This window comes from Arachis ipaensis, chromosome B05 (assembly GCF_000816755.2).
Source record: "Arachis ipaensis cultivar K30076 chromosome B05, Araip1.1, whole genome shotgun sequence".
NCBI classification, from domain to species: domain Eukaryota; kingdom Viridiplantae; phylum Streptophyta; class Magnoliopsida; order Fabales; family Fabaceae; genus Arachis; species Arachis ipaensis.
This window is the reverse complement of record NC_029789.2, coordinates 24,374,047-24,380,238: the sequence shown is the minus strand read 5'-3', so window position 1 is coordinate 24,380,238 and position 6,192 is coordinate 24,374,047.

Below are 6,192 nucleotides of genomic sequence, written 5' to 3'. Positions count from 1 at the left end.
CATACTATTGCTGCAACCTTTTTTACTGCCATTTGCAAACACCGGATAATTTCCAAAGACAAGCTCCTCTGTTGACGGCTTTGCCTCCTTCCTCGACATTATGCTATGATCAGTGGTGGAGGTCTCATGCAGGTTTTATTCTGAGAACATGGTATATCTTCAAGTTCGGAAGATATAAAATTTAGCTCTTTTCTATTCTTTCTCTTTCTAAAACTCTCGCTTTCTCTCTCTAAGATTCACCTATGATTCTGGGAACAAGAACCGTAGTTTGTGCTATAGATGTAGACTATCTATGTTATACATAATCTTTGCTAATTTATTTTATGAGATTGCTATAGGAATAAAAGTGATTCTTACTCTTTGATTAGTTAGTTGCCTATGAATTTAACTCTCCGCATTGTTCATTGTGAGCTTGGTGTTGAAATTCCTATTCACATGGAATAAGGCTTTGTTTATGAGGTTTTCACTTTTCAGTGACAGGGAAAAGAAAGAGAATAACTGTATTAATGGGGATGAATTATGAGTTTTGATTATTTTTGTTTGGAAAAGTATGGGGAGTCAATGTAGTTGCTATACAATGTGTACAATGGGGATATTTTTGTAATTAAAATCAAATGATAATTAAAGTAATTAATTATTATTTATTTCAAATTTTAAATTCAACCCAAATAAGGATTTCATACCGTCAACAATGCAAAATTAAAAACTGTCAATCCTCTCCCCCATTTACAGGGAATTGCTTCTCGAAAATTATCACCTTCTCTCAACGGTGCCATCCCATAACCCGCAATAGCCGCCATCACGCATAGCCTTGGGAGACGCTATCGTGCGCACCGCAAAGGACCGTGCAGCACCGTCGCGAGGGTTGCTTTTTTTCATGCAGCCGTGGATGTCCCAGTCAGAGAAATTCCCCCTAGCCAGCGACGGTTCACCCTCCAATGTTGTCATTCATCACCCATCACAGCGCGAACACATAAATGGAGTGCAGTTCGTTGGAACCGCAATGTCATCTTCCATCTTCAGTCACTGACGACAATTCGACACATGCAACCGACAACCATCTTAATCCTTGCAACCTGGTGGGTGAGCTAGCTCTATTTTATCAATTAGATGTTTATTCTTAGTGTAAGTGGAGCGCTCTATTTTATATCAACCGGTTAACTAGAGTCAAGATAATATTTGGCGATGCATTCAAGATAATAATGAATCGTGTCATATATATTTGATGTTGCTTGAAACTCTTTAGAGTTTGTAATCTCGTACATAGTACGTATATATGTATTTATTTAGTCCAATTTTCCTTTATCTTGTATGTATAAACACAAGACTTAGCTTCATTGAACACTTTGTTCTTCAATGAGTAATCATCGATGCTCCTATTGATGAATGCTGCAGCCCCCTGTAAACTTGTTAGTATATTCTATTAAATAACAAAATTGGTTATTGATATTCTTATTATTATTAATATTATTGCTGAAATTATTTATTAAATTGACAAAGATATAGTAATTCCAGCATGTGATTTTTATGCATGTGCTTCCATGTCAAAATGTTTATGATGATCGACTTGATTTGTGTGTGTGTTAAATTGATTTGGCTGCTTAGTGAAGGTTTCTGTAATTGCTATTTAGTTCATCGTGCGGTATATAATTAGTCATTTTATTTTGGATTTTTGTGTTTATTTGCAAATGAATGCCATGCAAGTTTCGGATTTTATTCATGTTGGAAGTGATGAGACAGATCTTGGTCATCAGTTTTGGAGTATAGTTTAATTTTGTTTTGCCATGAACAGCATGTTTCAATTGAGGTTTAATGGCATTGATGTTTGTTTTCAACTGATAATAGATGGTTATTTTTTTCGCCTGGTAAGTATGTCATGATTGAAAGACATTCTACCAACACATTCAGCCAGGTTCATAAAATGAATGAGCAACTACATGTTAGTCCTCATCAAGTCTCATAAACAAAAGCTCAAGACTCCAACTGGTGAATCAGCTCAACTTGCGTTTTTCATTGAAAAAAACAAATCCCTGTACATAGACACAATAAACTGGCTGGTCAGTTTAATATGGATTCAGATGTTTACTTTCTTAGACAATATAGATGGTTATTTTTGTCACCTGGTGAGTATGTTATGATTGAAAGATATTCTACCAATACATTCAGCCAAATTTATAAAATAAATGAGCAACCACATGTTAGTCCTCATCAAGTCTCATAAACAAAAGCTCAAGACTCCAACTGGTGAATTAGCTCAACAAGCATTTTGCATTTGAAAAAAAATCCCATGTACATAGACGCAATAAACTAGATGGTCAATTTAATATGAATTTGGATGGTTACTTTCACAGATAAAAAAGATGGTTATTTTAGCCACCTGATAAGTATGTCATGATTAAAAGATATTCTACCAATACATTCAGACAAGTTCAGAAAATGAATGAGTAATCACATGTTAGTCCTCATCAAGTCTCATGAACAAAATCTCAATACTCCAACTGGTGAATTAGCCCAACAAGCATTTTTGTATTGGAAAAAAAATTCCTGTATATAGATATTATAAACTAGATGGTCAGTTTCATATGGGATTGGATGGTTACTTTCTTAGACAAAATAGATGGTTATTTTTTATGTCTGGTAAGTATGTCATGATTGAGAGATATTCTAGCAACACATTCAGCCAAGTGCATAAAATGAATGAGCAACCACATGTTAGTCCTCATCAAGTCTCATAAACAAAACATCAAGACTCCAATTGGTGAATTAGTTCAACAAGCAATTTGCATTGGAAAAATAAAATTCCTATATATAGACATAATATATTGGATGGTTATTCAAATATGGAATCCAATGGTCACTTTCTTAGACAAAATGGATGGTTATTTTTTATGTCTGGTAAGCAAGTCATGATTGAAAGATATTTTACCAACACATTCAGCCAAGTTCAGAAAATGAATGAGCAACCACATGTTACTCTTCATCAATTCCCAAAAACAAAACCTCAAGACTCCAACCAGTAAATAAGTTCAATAAGCAATTCTATTGTAATAATTAAACTTAAATATGCTACTTTTTCCTCTTGTAGACATTTTTTAACATGTGGTAATCCTTCGGCCCGTTATCTCAGCGTTCTCGTGCTGGGTGCTGTGAATGGTGAAGTCACTTCCTTACACTTGTTTTATGGTATGTTGCGGTGTCCAGGTTCAGCTTTGTCTTTCAAAATCAAAATCACCTGATTAGCTCAATTCAGGGCGCATCACAATATCAAGAAGCGCATAATGTGTCACAATTGACCAGTAACACTAGTTGTCCACTACAAACACCAACAAGACTCCTAAATTCGCGTGATTCATGACAAAATTACGAGTTTATTAAAGAATCTAAGACAGATATATACAAACACTAGCTTAATTGGAGCTTTAAAATGACACAAAAAAATCAATATGCCCAATTGCTATTAACAAGTATATAGAAAAATCATGTTTCTGAAAATCCAACAAAATACAAAAAAAAAATCCGATCACTTGAGTTCAAAACAACCATCCGGATACATTTTAAAGTAACCATATGCCTTATGTGCACTAATTAAATCAGCTCAAATAGGGACGCATCAAGATAACCACAAGCGCACAAAGCGTCGTAGTCGCCCATCAGCACTTGTAGGCCGCTACAAACACCTAGAAAACTACTTAAATTATGTGGTTCATAAAAAAATTATCGAGTTCTCAAATAAAAGTAATAATACAAAAATACATAATTGAACTAATAAAGGCTTCAAAGGGACTCAAAGACCAATCTGCGAATCTGTTGTTTAGAAAAAAATAGATAAAATAACACTGAACAACAAAACAAATATGAACTATTAAGTTATGAAAGAATGAAGAAAGTAAAAAAAATGCAAACTAGCACAACCATATAGATGACATACCAGCATATGAAAATCATGATATTAATCAAATCAAATAAACACAAGCCATTTACTTCTACAAGCAATACAATCACGTTAACTTATTAGATGAATTATCACAAACTACCATAAGAAACGCCATACACTTAACTTGATAAGCATTAAAAAAAATCAAAATTAATTAAGAGTGATCACAAAGTGTTATAATTAGTAACTATTCCTAACCATGATTCAAACAAAATTTTACCTAACAAAATCATAACTAACAAAATCTACATGATTCAAACAAGCCAAGAAAAATCAAAACAAACACAAATCAATTGCTTGAAAACCAGGACCACTGTCCTTACTAATTCGAGCATGAACAAAATTTCCAGCGCTAAAGAAAACACCAACGCAGCCATCAAGAGCATCACCTTGAACAATATGTTCCCAAAAAATTCAAATCCCTACCATGGTGTTCTAATTTAGAAAAACAACATAATCAAACCTAACTACAAATTCTACGCATGAACATCAAGTTACAAGCAAAATAAAATTCATCAGGTAAGCATATTCATTATCCAACCTTATCAGCAGTGGGAGATGGTGTCGTTGCAGCAAACAGGGCCGAGTTGTTCACCGTTAACCTCAAGGATGAGATGGAGGCAGAACAGGACCACAAGGATGGTTGCTGCTGCGGAAGAGAGGCCTGAGCCACTAACCAGAATGCGCGACTGAAATGACCACGGCAGGGCTTGAACTGCAACACCGACAGATGAGATGGAGACCTGCAATGGGAAGAAGGCCAGCGTGAGGTGGAGAGGCGTGTTCCGCAGGCTGAAACGCGCATGCAAGAGAGGCCAGTTGACTGCGGCAGAATCTACACTCCGATGGGGGCTGGATGTTCGGTTGAGAATGGGGTGGATCGGGGGCTGAAAGGTAATGAGGGAGATGCGGTGTCAATCAGCGGCGCTACGATGGGATGGTTATCGGAGCTCGCGAGGGAGGGGGTGAGAGGTGTGCCATCGTTCACAAAGAAGGGATTGGGTAAATTTTGAAATAAGGATTGGATGGTTAGAATTAATGTAAATCTGAGAGGTTTTGTTACATTAGGGTAAAAAGTGGGTCCATTTTCAATTTTAACTTAAATTGGGCCAAATAAACAGCTTATTGTACACATTGTATAGATACCACATTGGCTCCCTAACGGGATTCTGTTTGTTTTAGATGTTAGAAAAAATTAGGGTTTCAAAATGTTGAAGATCACAATTAAGGGTAATTTAAAAATTTTATGTATTTTTTAACAAAATTAACACAAAATTTAATGATTGAATATCTTTGTCAAATAAAATTTATTTTTTATTGATATACTGTCAATTTTATTTTTTCGTAGTTAGTTTTGTCCATGCTTAAATCTTTGATAGTAAAAAATAGTGATTTACTCTAATAATCAATAAATCCAATTAAGGTTACTCAACTACTTTTTTCTTCATTTTAATTAATTGTTATTTGATAATTTTTTGTATTACCTTATTAATTTCTCTCTCTAAAGGATGTTTCTTGTCTTTTCTTACTAGGTTATTTACTCTAATAATCAATAAATCTTATTTCTATCACTTTTGGAGGTCTATAGTAGACCCAATTCACAGTTTATTCAGTGAATAAAATTACCTCTATCTTTAAGCGAAAAAAATAAATAAAAAAAAACAACTAGAGTATATTTTTTAAATTGATAAAGATCAATTTTTATATGTTCTAAATTAAAAGCATATTTAGTTCATATTAATAAAAGTATTTATTTTTAATTAGCTTTATTTTAACTAGAGTAACAGACATGACGGATTTACTTACAAATGTGTGGAGTATTTGCCCCTTAAATTTTAAAAACAAATAATAAGTAGGACAATTTACATAGATAAATTGTTTGTCCTTTAAATTTACACAATTGCATTTTTTCAAATATGAAGACACAAATACATTGTTTTATATATCTATAGAAACTGTTACTGTCAATAGCGGTTTATGGCCAAACATCAATAAACAGAAACTGCGACAGCCTCTAACGGTTTCTGTGTTCCCCATTTGCATGTAATCTGTGACTGGTTACAGTAGATTACGTATTTAGGTAAACCGCTACTGTCAGTAGCAGTTTCTATAAATATATGAAATAATATATATTTACGTCTTCATGTTTAAAAGAATGCAATTATATAAATTTAAAGGGCAAATAATTTATTTATAAAAAATTACCCTAATAAATATATACATAAGTATAAAATGCTCTCTTTAAAATAATAGGTTTA